At 37.8% G+C, this 21372-nt stretch overlaps 1 protein-coding gene and 1 long non-coding RNA gene across 3 annotated transcripts in view; one reads left to right on the forward strand and one right to left on the reverse strand.

Moving 5' to 3' along the window:
- LOC128656366 (uncharacterized) overlaps positions 1–21372 on the reverse strand; it is a 448845-nt gene that overhangs the window by 233367 nt on the left and 194106 nt on the right. The window lies entirely within an intron of this gene.
- Positions 21180–21372, forward strand: part of FGF12 (fibroblast growth factor 12) — a 766619-nt gene continuing 766426 nt past the window's right edge. The window contains exon 1 of one of the 2 annotated variants that reach the window (XM_053710232.1): positions 21180–21289. The gene's annotated coding sequence lies outside the window, so the exon portion shown is untranslated. The remainder of the gene's footprint in view (positions 21290–21372) is intronic. The other variant, XM_053710233.1, reaches the window with a different exon arrangement.

The following is a 21372-nucleotide window of genomic DNA, read 5'->3' on the forward strand; positions in this document are numbered from 1 at the left end:
GGTTATTCAGATATTAGCAGGTTAATAGGTTAATACTAAACTGGTGTATAACAGAAACAATCTGCATATAAATAATATGATGTGCACGCGTGGGAAAACTTCCCATCAATAGAATTAGAACCAAGTGAAGTATTAAACCGTCAAATGGAAAACAAGCTAATACAAAAAATTAAAGTTAAGGAGCCTCAGTCTGGTATACACCATAACATGCTCACGGATTGCACATAAATACTTATTCTGAAAAAAGAGGATTGACCTCCAAACAATTATGCTAATTTGGTGCAATACTGGAGCAGTGTCGACCATTCTGAGAGATTACCATATAGCTCTAGAGCCAAATAATATGAACAAAGCGTTTTCCATAAGGGCTGCAATAAGTTATAAAGTGCAGCAATTAAACTGGGTTGCTGGCCTCACAGAGGGCCTGATGCGCATTTTGACGTTCTCGGCTTTTTTCAAAGGCTAACCCGACTTGTGAAAATCTACCTGCCTAAGTAATTCTAATTAGCCAATCAGGGGTGAGAGAAGTTACACACCCCTGAAACGAACCAATAGAAAGCGTCCTCCTATCATTGGATAGATGTCGATCACATGATCAGAACGATCCCAGTTGGATATTAACAGTGTTAGTCAATTATGTATCATACCGCTGTCTTATCTTTTAGCACAAATATATAGCTATTCGTAGTTGCTATGATCAAAACTTAAACAATAATAGTGAATTGTGAATCAATAATACACATGTCCCAAAACTAAACATAGTACTGTTCCAATGTTTATTTTACTGGGAAAATCCTTGTAAAGACTTTGATAATATTAAATAATCTTTTATTTGGCCAAATTAAAGAAAAAGCTGCGATCTAAGTTAGGGTTACATATGTTCAGCATAATGATAAATAATGACAATTGAAGATTGAAAGTGTTAGGTAGCTACGTATAATGCTTCTGTCTCACATTTAGACACAAATGTATATTTATACACTGGTCACTATAATCATAATATAAATACTAGTATGAGTTATGGAAAGAGAGGCATTCTCAAAATAAAACATACACATAACGATATTTATGTCACCTAATAAACGTCTGTCAAACGTTACCGGTTTAAGAAATACTTATGAGCTAAACTAGAATTATACATGACAATAGCAACATAATGGTAAGCAATCACAGTTATGTGTTGGAGATGTTAGACAGCCACGTATAATACTATTATCTCAAATTATCACAAACGTACATAAATATACGCAATTGCTATAGTCATGGTGTGTACATAATTAGTGAAATGTATTTCGCCCAAAATGGCTTGTAGATAATTTATATTAATAATGGTGGAGGTGTATCAGGTTGACCATTATGGAAACTATATGTAGGTGAAAATTAACTCATGGAATAAATTCCTGTTAAATACTGCTGGATCTTGAATATACAATATATAATTAAGTATTTTAATTATAAGAAAGAGCCATAACCATCTTGTTCATTGAGTCCTTCTGGTGTAAGGGTATTTAACAAAAAAATCCACCTACATTCTGCTTGCAGTAACATAGTGTCGATATTACCACCTCTGATACCTGCTTTAATCACATGTAATACACAGACCTTTAGGTCTGGTTTGGTTCCATGCTTACTAAGATAATGTCGGGCAACAGGAGTGAGGCTTTTGTCTTTCTCTTTGTCACTTTTACAGTTTTAATACTGTTAATATGTTCCCCAAGTCTAACACGTAATTCGCGTATCGTTATCTCTATGTACCTCTTGCCACATACACAGAGAAGACAATATACAACATTTTTAGTCCTGCAATTTGCAAAGCCAAACATTCTTTTGGTGCTACCAGTAAGAGTCTAAAATTCTCTCTCTGGATGTATTTGCAGAAACTGCATGAACCACATGTATTGGTTCCACAAACCTTCCTATTACTGGGTTTCTTTCTTATGAAGTGGCTCTTTGCTATTTTTTTCCCAATTGTAGGAGCTCTCCTCCAGCTGGTTCTGACTTTATCACAAATATATTGGGATATATCTTTGTCAGATTTGAGTATTCCGTAGTGACGATTTAATATGTCACTTATAATTTGTTGGTCCCCATTAAAAGTCATCACAAATCTCATTTCATCATTAGAGATCTTATTTTTCTTTTTTAGAAATCAGAAGCTAATCTCTCGGAGTTCTCCTCGCTCTCTCAAATCACAAATCATCTATGTATCTACACCATAGACTTATGCGTTTGGTATATTGGAAAAGATCTTCATTAAACACAATTTCCCTCTCCCACCAGCCTAAATAAATATTAGCATATGTGGGTGCACATGATGAGCCCATTGCAGTGCCCTTAATCTGTAGATAAAAGTTGTCATAAAAAATGAAATAATTATGTTTTAAAACAAATTTGTGAAGTTATAATGAATTTGTTTAGTTTTTGTTTTTCCATAGATTCCATTCTCAAAAAATACTTGGCTGCTTTACACCCATTTTCATGCTTAATTGACGTGTATAAAGATTCCACATAGCATGTTATAACTATAAGTTTAGCCTCCTGTTCCACTGATAGTTCATTAATCTTGCTTAGGATATGCATCGTATCTCTAACAAAAGATGGTAAAGACCATACTATTTCCCATAAATATAGATCTAAAAATCTACTAGCCTGTTCACATAGACTGTCAATACTGGATACGATTGGTCTTCCATGTGGCTTGTTTTTATTTTTATGGACTTTCGGGAAGAGATACAGTGTCACTACTTTTGGGTTTTTCACTTGTAAAAAACGCTATTCTTTCTGGCTAATTAAACCTTCCAATTTCGCATTATCAATCATAGTAGTGTATTCAGTCAAAAATTGGCCAGTGGGTTTTGAAAATAGATGTTTATAACATTTCTTGTCCATGAGTTGTCTTTTGGCTTCGAGACTATGTTACTACAAGCAGAATGTAGGTGGATTTTTTGGTTAAATACCCTTACACCAGAAGGACTCAATGAAAAGATGGTTATGGCTCTTTCTTATAATATAAAACACTTAATTATATCTTGTATTTTCAAGATCGAGCAGTATTTAACAGGAATTTATTCCATGAGTTAATTTTCACCTACACAAAGTTTCCATAATGGTCTACTTATGCACCTCCACCGTTATTAATATAAATTATCTAAAAGTTGTTTTGGGTGAAATCCAGAAAATATTCTAGCAACTTGTGTTTAGTTATACAATTCACTAATTATGTACACACCATGACTATAGCAGTCACGTATATTTATGTACGTTTGTGATAATTTGAGATAATAGTATTATACGTGGCTGTCTAACATCTCCAACACATAACTGTAACTGTATTTCTTAAACCAGTAATGTTTGACAGACGTTTATTAGGTGACATAAATATCGTTATGTGTATGTTTTATATTGAGAATGCCTCTCTTTCCATAACTCATACTAGTATTTATATTATTTGCAAGAAATCTCCCATAACGATTCTTAAAAATACATCAATCTGGGGAATTTTTTTGGCGGCATAAATTTTGATTTTATTTTAATTTTTTTGTCAAGAAATACTTCACTTTTTGGGGAGCCACATTCCTCACTCTCATTCCAGAGTTCTATTAGGGCATCAAGAGTTTGTAAGTTGTCATGCAAATTATAGATCTTTTTCAGAGCCAATTTCCTACAGAATAAATGTAGGTCTTTTATTAATTCAAATTTGTCAAGGGATGGGGTATGGGAGAAGGACAGTCCTTTTGATAAGATATGTATGTGTATGGGAGTCAGGGTTCGTTTAGATAAATTGATTACTTGTAATTTGTCTTTTTTCTCCTCTACCATTTGAGTCATTTGCCCCAATCCTCCCTTCTCCTGTACCCATTGTCTGTCCGATATGCCCACCTGGATCGATCTTGCAGGGTCCTGTTTCCCCCCTTTGCCCCTTATTGTAGGTCTCTGGTATTCTTGTCGAGTTGGTCTGGGTTCCTGCCTAAAAAAGCTTTAAAATGTTTGTAATTTCACATTATAATCAGTTATTTCTTTATCAAGCTCTGTCATAACTTCTGTTTCATAGTCTGACAGTATTGCCACCAAAATCTCAGAGCAATTGTTCAGAGCCTGTTCCCCTCAATCTTTATAGGAATCGATGTGAAAGGCAAATGTTGGAAATAATCGTACCCGTAGACCCCTTGGTATAATGTGTTTAGAGAGATACTTGTCGTATCTCAAATTATCACAAACGTACATAAATATACGTGACTGCTATAGTCATGGTGTGTACATAATTAGTGAATTGTATAACTAAACACAAGTTGCTAGTGTATTTTCTGGATTTCACCCAAAACAACTTTTAGATAATTTATATTAATAATGGTGGAGGTGCATAAGGTTGACCATTATGGAAAATTTGTGTAGGTGAAAATTAACTCATGGAATAAATTCCTGTTAAATACTGCTCGATCTTGAATATACAAGATAGAATTAAGTATTTTATATTATAAGAAAGAGCCATAACCATCTTTTCATTGAGTCCTTCTGGTGTAAGGGTATTTAACCAAAAAATCCACCTACATTCTGCTTGTAGTAACATAGTCTCGAAGCCAAGAGACAACTCATGGACAAGAAATGTTATAAACATCTATTTTCAAATTCCACTGCCCAATTTTTGACTGAATACACTACTATGATTGATAATGCGAAATTGGAAGGTTTAATTAGCCAGAAAGAATAGCGTTTTTTACAAGTGAAAAACCCAAAAGTAGTGACACTGTATCTCCTCCCGAAAGTCCATAAAGATAAAAACAAGCCACCTGGAAGACCAATCGTATCCAGCATTGACAGTCTATGTGAACAGGCTAGTAGATTTTTAGATCTATATTTACAGGACATAGTATGGTATTTACCATCTTTTGTTAGAGATACGATGGATATCCTAAGCAAGATTAATGAACTATCAGTGGAACAGGAGGCTTAACTTATAACATGCAATGTGGAATCTTTATACACGTCAATTAAGCATGAAAACGGGTGTAAAGCAGTCAAGTATTTTTTGAGTATGGAATCTACGGAAAAACAAAAACAAAACAAATTCATTATAACTCTTCTCAAATTTGTTTTAAAACATAATTATTTTGTTTTTGATGTCAACTTTTATCTACAGATTCAGGGCACTGCAATGGGCTCATTATGTGCACCCACATACACTAATATTTATTTAGGCTGGTGGGAGAGGGAAATTGTGTTTAATGAAGATCTTTTCCAATATACCAAACACATAAGTCTATGGTGTAGATACATAGATGATTTGTTTATAATATTGACAGGCAGTGAAGACACTTTCAAAGAATTCATAACTATTTTAAATACCAATGAAATTAATCTAAAACTCATATATAATATGAATACAGAGAAAGTGGAATTTTTGGATGTAATAATCTATAAAGATGATGAAAATAAGCTGAAAACTGACCTTTACAGGAAGGATACAGCGACAACCTCAATACTACAATTTGACAGCTGTCATACTTTACAGACGAAAAAAGCAATTCCAATAGGAGAATTTCTTAGAGTTAGAAGGAATTGCACTGATGATGATGTGTTCAACCAAAGGGCGAAAGAATTTAAGTTAAGTCTAAAAGAAAGGGGTTATACCCGCCAAGTTATTTGCAAGGCTTTCCAGAGAGCGAGGAGAACTCAGAGAGATCAGCTTCTGATTCCTAAAAAGAAAAATAAGATCTCTAATGATGAAATGAGATTTGTGATGACTATTAATGCGGACCACCGAATTATAAGTGACATATTAAATCGTCACTATGGAATACTCAAATCTCACAAAAATATATCCCAATATATTGGTGATAAAGTCAGAACCAGCTGGAGGAGAGCTCCTACATTAGGGAACAAATTAGTAAAGAGCCACTTCATAAGAAACCCAGTTATAGGAATGTTTGTGGAACCTATACATGTGGTTCATGCAGTTTCTGCAAATACATCCATAATGAGAGAGAATTTAAGACTCTTACTGGTTGCACCAAAAGAATGTTTGGCTTTGCAAATTGCAGGACTAAAAACGTTGTATATTGTCTTCTCTGTGTATGTGGCATGAGGTACATAGGGATAACAATACGCAAATTACCTGTTAGACTCGGGGAACATATTAACAGTATTAAAAACTGTAAAAGTGACAAAGAGAAAGACAAAAAGCTCACTCCCATTGCCCGGCATTATCTTTGTAAACATGGAATCAAACTAGACCTAAAGGTCTGTGTATTACAGGTGATTAAAGCAGGTATCAGAGGTGGTAATATCCAGACTATGTTACAACAAGCAGAATGTAGGTGGATGTTTTGGTTAAATACCCTTACACCAGAAGGACTCAATGAACAAGATGGTTATGGCTCTTTATTATAATATAAAATACTTAAAAAATAATTATATCTTGTAAATTCAAGATCCAGCAGTATTTAACAGGAATTTATTCCATGAGTTAATTTTCACCTACATATAGTTTCCATAATGGTCAACCTGATACACCTTCACCATTATTAATATAAATTATCTACAAGCCATTTTGGGCGAAATACAATTCACTAATTATGTACACACCATGACTATAGCAATCGCGTATATTTATGAACGTTTGTGATAATTTGAGATAATAGTATTATACGTGGCTGTCTAACATCTCCAACACATAACTGTGATTGCTTACCATTATGTTGCTTTTGTCATGTATAATTCTAGTTTAGATCGTAGGTATTTCTTAAATCAATAATGTTTGACAGACGTTTATTAGGTGACATAAATATCGTTATGTGTATGTTTTATTTTGAGAATGCCTCTCTTTCCATAACTCATACTAGTATTTATATCATGATTATAGCGACCAGTGAATAAATATACATTTGTGTCTAAATGTGAGACAGAAGCATTATATGCAGCTACCTAACACTTTCAATCTTCAGTTGTCATTATTTATCATTATGCTGAACATATGTAACCCTAATTTAGATTGCAGGTTTTTCTTTAATTTGGCCAAATAAAAGGATATTTAATATTATCAAAGTCTTTACAAGGATTTTCCCAGTAAAATAAATATTGGAACAGTACTATGTTTAGTTTTGGGACATGTGTATTATTGATTCACAATTCACTATTAGTGCTTAAGTTTTGATCATAGCAACTACGAATAGCTATATATTTGTGCTAAAAGATAAGACAGCGGTATGATACATAATTGACTAACACTGTTAATATCCAACTGGGATCGTCCTGATCATGTGATCGACATCTATCCAATGATAGGAGGACGCTTTCTATTGGTTCGTTTCAGGGTTGTGTAACTTCTCTTACCCCTGATTGGCTAATTAGTATTACTTAGGCAGGTAGGTTTTCCCAAGTCGGGTTAGCCTTTGAAAAAGCTGAGTACGGCGAAATGCTCATCAGGCGCTCTGTGAGGCCAGCAACCCAGTTTAATTGCTCCACTTTATAACTTATTGCAGCCCTTATGGGATACGCTTTGATCATATTATTTGGCTCTAGAGCTATATGGTAATTTCTCAGAATGGTCGACACTGCTCCAGTATTGAAACTAATTAGCATAATTGTTGGGAGGTCAATCCTCTTTTTTTCAGAATAAGTGTTTCTGTGCAATCTGTGAGCATGTTATGGTATATACCGGACTGAGGCTCCTTACCTTCATTTTTTTTTTTGTATTAGCTTGTTTTCCATTTGACGGCTTAATACTTCACTTGGTTCTAATTCTATTGATGGGATGTTTTCCCACACGTGCACATCATATTATTTATATTCAGATTGTTTCTGTTATACACCAGTTTAATATTAACCTATTAACCTGCTAATACCTGAATAACCTCATATTAGTATCATATGGGTTTGCTTGTATTTTAATCTAGGTTTTATGTACACCTACACTGTTAGTTTGTTACTATTATTACTATATTTAATAAACGTTAAGTTTTAATTTGTCAACCCTCCTTGGCAGTCTTCCCTGCCTTATACTGGTGTTATAGTATTAGTTTTTTTGAGTGCTCTATGACTGTCCACTTTTTTCTTTTTGTTGTATCTAACCTTGAATAGGACAATGAACACCCCCATCACTTTATAATAGTATATAGTTTCCCACTACTCTAGTTTACCACAACTCCTACTAGACCATGGAGTAATATAGCCATGGACTTCATAGTAGACTTACCATCTTCAGAGAAGCATAATACTATTTTGGTTGTGGTGGATTGTTTTACAGAAATGACTCACTTTATACCTACAGTTAGTCTACCTACAGCCAGCACTATAACGTCCCTCTTCCTGAAAGAGATCTTCAGACTCTACAGCCCCCTGGCATAATTATATCTAATAGGGGAACCCAATTCACCTCTAAATTCTGAGAACACTTTTATGCCAGTCTAAAGATTACACATTCTTAACCATTTGCCTTCCATACAATCAAGTAATAGAAAAGTATGATGTTATATTTCGTATCTGCAGGATAACTGGTTGTTCCTTCTACCGACAGCAGAATTTGTTTATAGCAATCAGATTTCTCAATCTAGTCATATGACACCATTCCTTGCCTGCTATAGATTTCATCCTGCCACACTCCCAGTCTTACCTAAAACCACACCAATACCTGATCTAAAAAATAGAATCCGTCAATTACAAAAGCAGTTCACTTTACTGCAGCAAACACTAAATGTTTCCCAAGACAAATATAAAGAACAAGCTGACAGAAGAAGAGCTCCTGTACCAACATAACAATGTGGTGATAAAGACTGGTTATTAACCTATCATCTCCGACTTAATTGTCCTTCAAAGAAACTTGGCCCAAGGTATACCGGTCTTTTTTGTATAACCAATATAATTAACCCTGTGGCAGTACGTCTTGCATTACTTCCCTCATACAAGCTCCACCCCACCTTCCATGTGTCATAAACAAAACATTGGTCTCCACCAGTATCAGCCTCCACAGATTTATCTCCACCCTTGAAGAATATGTAGAGGCCATTCTTGAATCTCATTTTCAGATGGGGATGACTGAAGTAAATTGTGTCATGGTCCAGTAGAGAGATCATGGGAGCCAGCTACAAGCATACATGCTCCAACTCTCATTCAACAATTTCAAAGATCGCATCCAAGAACAACCATTAACACCCAGTAGGTAGCGCTTAAGGGGGAGGCTATGTCATGGTATAACCAAACACTTGCAGAAAGAGTACCTGTTGTGATTTGTGCTGCACAGAGATTGGTTAAACCTGCCGTGTCCTGTTTGAGGTCTGTGTCCTGTCCATCTTTGTGCAGTCTACCCAGTGTGCCAGTATCCCTCTCTGAAGGTCCTCTTCTCTCAACCTCTCTGTCAACTGCTGTTTCTCTGCCTGCGCTTCCACTTATTCAGTCCCCAGGCTTTAAGCCTAAAATACAAAAACATGCTGAAGGAAAAGGGAATGCGAGCTCCACTAACCTATGTGGCATAAAACAGATACAAGTGCTTTACTTTGCATTGAATCTCATCCTGCTGAACCACTCCCAAAGGAGGAGTTATTCCTTATAAAAACCCAGAAACTTACTTTAATCAGTGCTTGGACATTGCTGCACTTACTGTCTGTGTTTCCTGGCAATTTGTGTTTCCTTTTGCCCTATTTGATTCAGGATTCCTGACTCCTGGCTTGGCTATCTAGACTGCCCTATTGTCTTGCTCTTATCTGCTGTGTTTGCTGATCAGACTGATTACTGGTATTGACCCCTGGCTTGGCTATCTGAACTGCTCTATTGCCTTGACCTTTCGTGCTGTGTTTGATGGTAAGACTGATTACTGGTAATGACCCCTAGCTTGCTATTTGGTCTGCTCTGACTGGCTACTTGTAAAACCCTCTACTCTACCTCTGCTCATTGGGTCCTAGCATAACCAGAACAAGAGGTATGTTTACCTTTGACAAGGATCTTGATTCTCTAAGCTTAATGTCATGGAGATTGAATGGTTATGTGACGGCTCTAATGAGCCACTCGGCTACGGCTTCCTGAATTCTTTGCCGTAGCGTCATGTTGCTTAGCAACATGACGCGCATTCATGGCCGTCCCTCACTGATGATGTCAGTCGGCCAATATCCACCTGGCATTTTGGAGATTCGGGGTCTGTCGGTTGGACTAGTTCCATTGCTGGCTACTTTTTCTGCTGTATTGTAAATTCTACCTTGTTACCGGACCTTTGCCTGCCTGACTCTGCTTCTGCTTAATCCCAAATCTGCCCAAAGTTACCAGACCTCTGCCTGCCTGACTTTGCCTCTGCTTAACCCCAAATCTGCCCAAAGTTACCAGACCTCTGCCTGCCTGACTTTGCCTCTGCTTAACCCCAAATCTGCATAAAGTTACCAGAACTTTTGCCTGCCTGAATCTGCCTCTGCTTAACCTCTCCTCTGCCTAAAGTTAACGGACCCTTTCCTGCCTGACTCTGCCTCTGCTTAACCCCAAATCTGCCTAAAGTTACCAAACCATTGCCTGCCTGACTTTGCCTCTGTCTGAAAAGTATCCAGGACCTTTGCCTGCCTGACTCAGTCTCTTTTCTGCCAGATCACTTGAGTGAGTACCTGTTAACTTTATTTTGTCCTCCTGTGGTTCCTTGATATCTGTCGCAGTTGTTGGTCACATCTTGGGTTTTACTCATTGTGCTAGTGTGTGTGTTTTCATTCATACTAGCCTTTGGGTCAATTCCAGATTGGTACCAATATCCCTGACATTACAAACAGGCCATAATTATGGACCCCGCTGAGTTAACCAGGGCCGTGACCCACCAGGGACAGTTACTTGGTTCCCATGCTGCACATTTGCAGACATTGAACTCTAAATTGTATCAGATAGCTGCACTTCATCAAATTATAGCAGCACCTATGCAGCCAGGGCCTCCTGTGGCTGATCCCGCTGCCGCTTCTGCAGCTTTAGCAAGCCCCGCCATATAAGCATTGGAACATTCTATTCCCAGAATACCCCTTCCATATAAATATGATGGAAATCCTGAAGATTGCCGTGGTTTTTTAAATCAGTGCCGCCTTTACTTCAGAAACAATCCTCAGATGTTTTCTACCTCATCCTCTAAGACTAACTTTCTCATCTCCCCAATTAAAGGGAAGGTTTTGTCATTGGGTATCACCCCTGTTTGAAAAGAATGATACTCTGCTCCTCAGTGATGTGGACTCTTTTATATCTACTTTTTCTTCCATGTTTTATAAACCAGGAAGATCTGCTGCTGCAGATGCTGGCTTATCAGATCTGCATCAAGGTAATCTTTTGGTTGCCCAATATGCTATTGAATTTCGTACTTTAGCTACTGAAACTACTTGGAATCAAGGAGCCTTACGAGTAGCCTTTCGTAAGGGTTTGTCTGAATGGATAAAAGACAAACTAGTTTTCTGAGATTTACCTGTGTCTTTAGAAGATCTTATCAACTTATGCATCAGACTTGATGCCCGGTTTTTTGAACGTCAGTAGGAAAAGGATTGTAGCCAGAGGCTTTTGGCTAGACCATGCTTTCGTCTAGCTCTCCGATTTTCTAATCCTGTCCCTCCAAATCTATCTCCCTCTGCTTCTGTGGAACCTATGAAGGTGAGAGCTATAAAACTAACTGAGACTGAACGCTTGAAAAGATGCACCTTGGGTCATTGCTTGTATTGTGGCTTGATGGGACATTTGCTTAAAGACTGTTCTACCAGACCAGTAAAAGCAAGGGCTTAACTCTTGATCGAGGGGCATAGTTAAGCTACACCATCTTCTCCACTCTCAATCCCAAACTTTTCGTTCCTGTAATTCTTCTCTTCAATCAACACAAGTTTCATACGCAAGCCTTTAGTGACTCAGGTGCTGCAGGTGTATTCTTTGATTCTTCTTTTGCCTCTTCTCTTCAAATTTCACTCTGCTCTAAGGATCATGTTGTTAGAGTCTCCACTGTCAGTGGTCAACCCTTGGGCTCTGGAGTTATTCAGTTTGCCGCTGTTCCTCAGCTCATGACTGTGGGAGTACTTTACTCAGAAACCATTTGTTTGATGTCATTACCTCTCCACATTTTCCTTTAATTCTGGGTCTGCCCTGGTTATGGATCCACAATCCATAACCACATTCTCCTGGTCCCAGGGTGAACTTATTTCCTGGGGAGCTACCTGTTTCAGTCACTGTTTACACAATATTTGCAAACCTTCTATTACTTCTACTGCCATGTCTGATGTGTCTCCTCACCAGTCTGACTCTTGCCTTCTAAAGGTTCCTGGAACTATGCTATCCACTATTGCTATGAAATATTTGCTGGATAATCTAGCTACCCAATATCTTTCCTTTTTGGATGTATTCTCTAAAATGGAGGCTGAGTGCCTACCTCCCCATCGGGCATTTGACTGTCCTATCAATCTTCTGCCTGGAGTTCCTCTTCCTAGAGGTAGGACTTACCCACTGTCCCATCAAGAAACTATCACTATGGATGAATATATTAAGGATAATTTAGCTAGAGGGTTCATTCATCCCTCCTCACCTGTTGGAGCTGTTTTTTTCTTTGTGCAAAAGAAAGATGGGGGTCTTCAACCTTGTATTGATTATCAAGCCCTAAATCAAATAACTGTCAAAAACAGTTATCCTCTACCACTCATTCCTGAACTTTTCAATTATCTTCAAGGAGCTTGATCTTCAAGGTGCTTATCACCTCATAAGAGTTTGCAAAGTGGATGAATAGAAAACCGCATTTAATATCAGATTTGGGCACTACGAATATCGGGTTATGACTTTCGGGCTTTGTAATGCCCCAGCCATCTTTCAACATTTCATTAATAAAATCTTCAGAGATTATTGAACCAGTTTGTGATTAGTTATCTCGATGATATACTTATATTTTTTAAGACCATACAAGATCATCTCCTTAATGTCAAATTGGTTCTTCAAAATGTTCCTTCCATCAAGAGTCCATCCCCTTCCTTGGCTATATTATATCTCACACTGGATTTGAAATGGATCCCGTCAAATTATCCGCTTCTGGACTGGCCCAGACCTGCTTCTCTTAAAGCCTTACAGAGGTTCCTTGGCTTTGCTAATTATTAAAGAAAATGTATTAAAGGCTTCGCTACTATCACAGCTCCTCTCACTGCATTAACTAAAAAAGGACAAAATTGTAATGTTTGGCCTGATCTGGCTTTGGAGGCCTTTAAAACCCTCAAGGTAGCCTTTTCTACCGCACCTATACTATGTAATTCAGAACCTAATCTCCAATTCCTTTTAGAAGTAGATGCTTCCTCTGTAGCGGCAAGAGCAGTTCTTTCACAACGCACTCCTGTCTCTGGAAAAAAATCCACCCTGTGGGTTTTTTCTCCAAAAGATTCAGTTCTGACTAATTAAATTACGATGTTGGAAACAAAGAACTTTTTGCCATCAAAATGGCTTTGGATGAACTGAGACATTGGCTTGAAGGTACAGATCTACCTTTGACCATTCTGACTGATCACAAAAATCTTTTATATATCCAAACTGCAAAACGTCTTAATTCTAGACAGGCTAGATGATCTTTATATTTCTCCCAATTTAATTATGTCCTATCCTATATTCCTGGAACTAGGAATAATAAAACAGGTGCTCTATCAAGGCAGTTTCTACCCACTACTTCCGTACAACAAGTACCTGATACTATACTCCATCCTCTGACAATTATCGCTCAGATATCTACTTCTACTCTCCAAAAACTTTGGAAGCTTAAACAACATGTCTGGTGGCTCCCATGAAAAAAGATGTTGAAGAATATGTCTCTGCTTGTACCTCTTGTGCATCTAATAAAGCTTCCCGTCATTTGCCTACTGGTTTATTGCAACCTTTACCTGTTCCACATTAGCCTTGGACCAATATCTCTTTGGATTTCATCACTGACTTACCTTCATCCACTGGCAATAATACTATCTGGGTTGTGGTCGATAGATTTTTCAAGTTGGCTCACTTTGTTCCTCTCCCTGGTTTACCCTCTGCTCAAAGACTTTCTGAATTGTTCATTCTTCATATTGCCTGATTACATGGGTTCCCTCTGGATATAGTCTCAGACAGGAGAGTTCAATCTTTTTTTCGCTTCTGGAGGTCCCTCTGTAAACAATTCGGTACTACTATCTCTTTATCAACTTCTCATCACCCGCAATCCAACGGCCAGACAGAGTGAGTGAACCAATGTCTTGAGACCTTTCACACTATATCAACCATCATCAATCCAATTGGACCTGACTATTATCTCTTGCTAAACTCGCTCATAACTCCAGTTTCAACTCCTCTTTAAGAACTTCTCCTGTCAAAGCTGCTTATGGATTCAACCCCAGAACCTTTCCTGTATCTACTTCTGCTACTTTTGTTCCATCTGCTGATAATGCTGCAAAAAAATCTTTGTTGTCACTGGCAAAACATCCGCAACATTCTTCTTAGCTCCTCCAAAAGATACAAATGTTTCACTGACCAAAAGAGAAAAAAGGCACCTGACTATCACAGTGGGAAGAAAGTATGTATCTCTACTAAATTCCTTTGTCTGAAACAACTTTGTGCTAAATTGGGTCCTCATTATATTGGTCCTTTCCGGTTGTATCCCGGGTGTGTTCCTCTGCTTATCGAGTGGCTCTCCCAAAGACCCTTAAGGTTCACCCAGTCTTTCATGTGTCCCTTCTGAAACCTGTAGTGTGAAATAGATTCTCCAGCAAGGTCTCATCACCTCCTTCCTTTCTAGTTGATGATAAACCTGAGTATGAGGTAGGTCAGATTCTGGACTCTAAATTGCGGGTTGACAAGTTGTACTATCTTATCCACTGAATGGGGTATCCCATTTCTGAACTTGCATTTCTGAACCTGCTCATCACGTTCATGCTCCTGTGCTCCTTAAAACCTTTCACATAACTTTTCCTGACAAACCTTGTCATGGCCCCAGGGTGGTCCTTGAGGGGGGGGGGCATTGTCATGGCTTGATGAGCTGCTCCGCTACGACTTCCTGAATTCTTTGCCGTAGCATTATGTTGCTTAGCAACGTGATGTGCATTCATGGCCATCCCTCGCTGATGATGTCAGCCAGCCTAGTTCCGTTGCTAGCTACTTTTTCTGCTGTATTGTGAGTTCTACCTTGCTACCGGACCTTTGCCTGCCTGCCTCTGCCTCTGCTTAATCCCAATTCTGCCTAAAGTTACCGGACCTCTGTCTGCCTGACTTTGCCTCTGCTTAACCCCAAATCTGCCTAAAGTTACCAGACCTTTTGCCTTCCTGCCTCTGCTTAACCCCTCATCTGCCTAAAGTCACCAGACCTTTGCCTGCCTCACTCTGCCTCTCCTTAACCCCAAATCTGCCTAAAGTTATTGGACCATTTCCTGCCTGACTCTGCCTCTGCCTAAAATGTTTCCAGGACCTTTGCGTGCCTGACATAGTATATTTCCTGCCAGATCACTTGAGTGAGTACCTGTTAATTTATTTTGCCCTCCTGTGGTTCCTTGTTATTTGTCGCAGTTGTGGGTCACATCCTAGGTTTTACTCAGTGTGCTAGTGTGTGTTTTCATTCATATTAGCCTTTTGGTCTTTTCCGGATTGATACCAATATCCCTGACAGGTTAGTTCTCAGGCAGAGAGATTTCTCTGTTTCTGTTGTGAAGACTTTGATACAGGCCTGCAAGCCTGTGACTAAGAAGATTTATCATAAGGTTTGGAAGTCCTTTATTTTCTGGTGTATAGATCATGTTTCTTCCTGGCATTCCTTTGGAATTCCTTGGGTTTTGCGATTTTAGCTGGATGGTTTATGTAAAAGGTTTATATGCCAGCTATTTGAAAGGTCAGATTTCTGCCCGTTCGGTTTTGTTCCACTAGAAGATTGTTAATCATTCTGACATGATTTTGTTCTAGCTTTGGCTAAAATTTAACATGTTCTTAAGCCAATTTCTCTTTCTTAGAAGGTTTGATTTTCTTTTGGCTATCTCTTCTGCTAGAAAGGTCTCTGAGTTTCCTGCTCCTTAACGTGATTCTCCTTATCTTATTTTACATCAGGATAAGGCAGTTTTGTGGACTGCATTTGACTTTTCTACCAGTGTTGTGTCTTCAGATTTTATAAATTGGGATTTCCTTGTCTCTTCTTTATGTCTTAATCCTAGAATTCTTAAGAGAGGCATCTTCATAACTTATGTAAAATCCTATAGCAGGAAAGAAGAGGCGCCAATAGGGTAATAACGAAACGTTAATGGTGAAATCAACAAAAACAAAGTCGAAGTATTCACAAACGGAGCGGCACTTACGAGTGCCCAGATCAGCAGACCGGTACCTGTCAGTCGCCCGGTAGACCACACACGACAGAGAACGCCAACCAGTCACGTGAATCCTCAACCAATCCGGGAAGAACCAACGTCCACACCTTTCTCCAAAGGATCTGTTCGCCAATAAGGAACGCACCGCGGCTCACACCCTCCTCCCGAAGCTCCAACCAGCAGGATTACACAGCAGGGGATAGGTAATTACGGCACAGGCGGTAAATGTCCAAACAGGAACAGAATTTGAACGTTAAAAGGCCAAATGATTAGGAGAAAGACTCCAAGGGGTACATTAAAAGAAATGTATTAAAATATATAAAAGAAACCAGCAACGCGTTTCTCGGCTGAACAGAGCCGTTTCATCAGGCTGTAACTTGGATGTTGTAAGAGCCTTGAAGTATTGTAAGGATTTCAGACAAACTTCTAGTTGGTTTGTTTACTTTTGTGGTTCCATGAAGGAGCAGAAAGCTTTCTTCCTTTTTTTAGGCTTCTTGGTTGAAACTTTTGATCAATAAGGCTTACTTGTAGGTGTGACAGCCTCTGCATTGATGGATTACTGCCCATTCTACAACTTCTTGGACTTTAACGAATGTGGCTTCTAGTTGCCAATTTTGCAAGGTAGCATTTTGGTCTTTTTTTGCATACTTTTACTAAATTCTATCATTTTGATTTGTTTGCTTCTTCTGAGGCAACCTTTGGTAGGAAATCCTTGAGGCAGTTGTCTCAGTATAATTTTAATTGTGCATGTTTGTTATTTTAATAGCATATTACCCTGTTTATTTTTTGGGTTTCTATTTGTGTGTTTTGTTTTGTTGTGGATTTAGTTTATCTGTAAAAAAATGTTTTCTTTTTATCCCGCCCTTATTTCTCATTACCCGTGAACTTTCACCAACTGTGGGTATTAGTTCCCTGGAGTAATGGATTGTGGACTCTCACCAACCGTATGAAAGAAAAATGCTTACCTGATAAATTAATTTATTTTATAGTGATGAGAGTCCGCAAGACTCTTTTTGATTTTTGTTTTGTTTTTTTGATGTTGGTTTATTTTTGCTTACATATTTTTTCCCTGTTTCTATTATTTTGCTCTTTTCCTATTTATATTGCTATTTATATTGCTTGGCTATACATCAGACTGATTTATCAGTGAGATTGGAGGGGTTTTATAGAACTCTTGGGTTTGGGAGTATTTGCCTCCTCCTAGTGTCAGGTAAGAGTAATTCCCATGAGTTATGGATTGTGAACTCTCGCCACCATGAAATAAATTAATTTATCAGGTAAGCATACATTATGTTCTTTCCCTCTATTTATCGTTACATTTTTATTAAAGCTGACTTTTAATTTTTATTATATATAAATATTTTTACACTATGTACACAAATTCACAAACATATTCCGAAACATACATTATCACCACCCAAAAAAAAAACCTGATTCGCAATTTGTCCCACACCAACACACATCATTTTTACACACAAACAAGCAGCCTGACTTATGCAAACATACATACAGACACAGAGGAAATCAAACACATACTATGGCCAACACAGATCACTTAGACACACATCCTCACTTATGCAGACACACATACACACACTCTATAGCTAGGTTTAAAATGTATACAAATACAAACCTTTTATTTTCATTTCACAACTTTATGGACTTTAACATTTTAATTGGCCTAAAATGGAATGATTGACTCTACTTTAATTTATTTTCTAAACTTGATCATTGTCACTAACTTCATTTAAACTTAAACACATACATAGGGGCTGAATTATCAAGCTCCGAATGGAGCTTGATGCCCCTGTTTCTGCACGAGCCTTCAGGCTTGCTGGGAACAGCAGTTATGAAGCAGCGGTCTAATGACCACTGCTCCATAAATTTTCCGATTGCTCTGAGGCTGCGGTCTTCAATACGCCCGATCCTATATGATAGGGCTGATTGACACCCCCTGCTAGCAAATCTGCAGGGGGCGGCATTGCACAAGCAGTTCACAAGAACTGCTTGTGCAATGATAAATGCAGACAATGTATGCTGTCTGCATTTGTCGATGTGCGGCGGACATAATACGCTACATTGTATCAATCATATCCGCTCGCACTTTAATAAATCGGCCCCATAGTCTTGAACATATATTCAGACACACACATAGCCTTGAACATATATTCAGACACACACATAGCCTTGAACATATATTCAGACACACACATAGCCTTGAACATATATTCAGACACACACATAGCCTTGAACATATATTCAGACACACACAGCTGACTCACACACATTTGTGAGAGGGGGTATAGTGAGGGAGATACAGGTACAGATAAAGAGAAAAGTAACAAAGAGATGGGGTGGAGAGAGAAGGGGAGAGAGGGAGGGAAACAGGGAGGGACAGAGAGAGGGGGTAGAAAAAGGAACATAGGAGTAGTGAGAGAGAGAAAGGGAGAAAGAGACAGGGACAAAGAGAGGGAGGGAGAAGGAGAGTAGGACACATGGTTTTTCACTCCAACACTCGCATGGACAGTCCCTTTTTTTTTTTTAATAGAATTCCATGAGGGCTGTTCCTGCGAGAAGTGAGATGTCCCCTGTACAAATAATGAGAACTCTCTGCTAGGTAAAAGTTTGCAATGGAGGGCGAAGTACAGAAGGGGAAACAGGCGTCTTTTAAAACTTGAATATTAGAGTTAATACAAATCAAATTATGCTGTTTTCAGTGCACTGTTTCTTACATTCGCTGTAAGCTGTGTTTTGAGTATTTTGGTGAAAATGTGCCACTTTTTAACTGGTGAGAAAAAAACTGTGAGAACTGTGGTGTAAAATTTTTTTTAGAATTATGCTGGGATTTGAGAGAAAATTTCATATACGCCCATGGAACGCCCATGGAACGCCCATGTTCAGCTCATTTTATTAAAAAAACAAGAAATACGCTTTGTATTTTATATTTTTAAGTACAAATTTCTTGCTTTATTTTGCACATCCATTGTACTTAAATTACAATTTATGTTATGCATAGTTAATATGATTTATTCCTGTGTAATTTACCTACAAATTTTATGTTTTTGATAAAATACAATTTTTGGTGAACAATTTCCTTAACAATTTTGATGCTCCTTAATAATAAAAATTTTCCTTGCTTATTTTTGTGTGAATGGTTCAATTATTCATTTTGTAAGATTTTTAAATTATGAATTTTATTGTGCACTTTAGCAAGGTATGCAATCTCCTTCCCATATAAAAATCCAGCATATGCCCCTTAGCGAGACACCCTGTTTTCAGGGTAAAAAGTGTCTTTATATAATTCCACCAGGGAAATAGAAGGGCGTGCAAGCATTCTAATAGAATCTCACAAGCTCAAAGATCCCAAAGTGAGAGGGGATAGCAAGAAAGAGAGAGAGAGAGAGAGAGAGCAAGAATATAAGAGAGACAGAAAAGAGAGGCAGGCAGAAAGAGAGAGGGAAGGGAATATGGATAGATAGGAGAGAGAAGGGGAGAAGTTAGGGAAATGTAATGTCTTACAATTTCAAATATTTTTTTTGTTTTGTTTTTGGGCTTGTGGAACTGTACTTCAAATATTAAAATTTAAAGGGACAGTCAAGTCCAAAAATTTTTTCATGATTAAAATAGGGCATGACATTTTAAACAACTTTCCAATTTACTTTTATCACCAATTTTGCTTTGTTCTCTTGGCATTCTTAGTTGAAAGCTAAACCTAGGAGGTTCATATGCTAATTTCTTAGACCTTGAAGACTGCCTCTAATCTAAAAGCATTTAAAAGTTTATCACCACTATAGGGTGTTAGTTCAAGTGTTTTTATATAGATAACATTGTGCTCATGCACGTGAATTTACCGAGGAATGAGCACTGATTGGCTAAAATGCAAGTCTGTCAAAATAACTGAAATAAGGGGGCAGTCTACATAAGCTTAGATACAAGGTAATTACAGAGGCAAAACATGTATTATTATAACTGTGATGGTTAGGTTATGCAAAACTGGGGAATGGGTAATAAAGGGGTTATCTATATTTTAAAACAACAGCAATTCTGGTGTTGACTGTCCCTTTAAAAACAAATATATAGATTTGGAACTAATTCATTCCAGGTCTCATAGGTTAATATATTTATAAAAGATAATCTGCTCTCTGAAAATATTAAACAGAGCACAAATCTCATATTTAATCTTGTGTATCATTTTTGTGTCACTACTGAGCAGATGTGGCTTCAGAGGAAGTATTGTATATAGAATTTCAAGCAAGTTTTCACAAGCAAAACGGTGAACTAAATAGTTTATTTGTAATTGAGATAATAATAATATGTTAAACCTCCAAATTCTGTAGGTAACATAATATATTACAGACTAACTAAAACAGGGAATAACATTTAAAAAATAAATTTAAAAAATAATATAGATATATTTGTATTTACATTTTTAAAGCTAGTTTATGGAGTCCTCCATAAGTGTATTTTATGGGACAAAAAAATACAGTGTCAATGGTATCAAGCAAGGCACTGATTGGTTGTTCTAGCCATCTATAACTCCTTCACATGCATGGACCGCATAGAAGGTTTTTATGCATGTGTGTGCTCACATGTGCGTACACTGGAACTAGTGCATGAGAGTGCCCGATTCATCTAAAGTATACAGTATATGTAATCTGATTGGCTGTGGGATGGGTCATCTGTGCCTGCTTGATCTGCCTATTTCAAAGGGCATCCCTTTTTCAGCATACAATAAATCATTGACCTTTGAGATAAATATGTTTTAAGTTGTACATTATATTTTTGTAGCATTATCTGGGCTTTTTTTTATTTTTGGCATTTTGCACTCTCACTTTAAATTTTACAGCATAATTTCACTGATAGGGCTGAGCAAAACTCTGAATAGGGAAGAACAAAGGACATGCGCAGTGCAATCCAGAGCTATTCATCTTGTACGTACTCAGAGACTGTAGTGGGCTGATCTGGCACTACACCTGCAGCACCACAGCCAGCGGACAGCTCCACTCTGCAGTACCAGTAGGACTCAGGTAAAATACACAAATATTGCATTCTGTTAACCTATTTATTGCTTTGGCAACTGTAGCTTACTAACCACAGCTTCTCACACCTT

Source organism: Bombina bombina, chromosome 4 (assembly GCF_027579735.1).
Source record: "Bombina bombina isolate aBomBom1 chromosome 4, aBomBom1.pri, whole genome shotgun sequence".
In the NCBI taxonomy this organism is placed as follows: domain Eukaryota; kingdom Metazoa; phylum Chordata; class Amphibia; order Anura; family Bombinatoridae; genus Bombina; species Bombina bombina.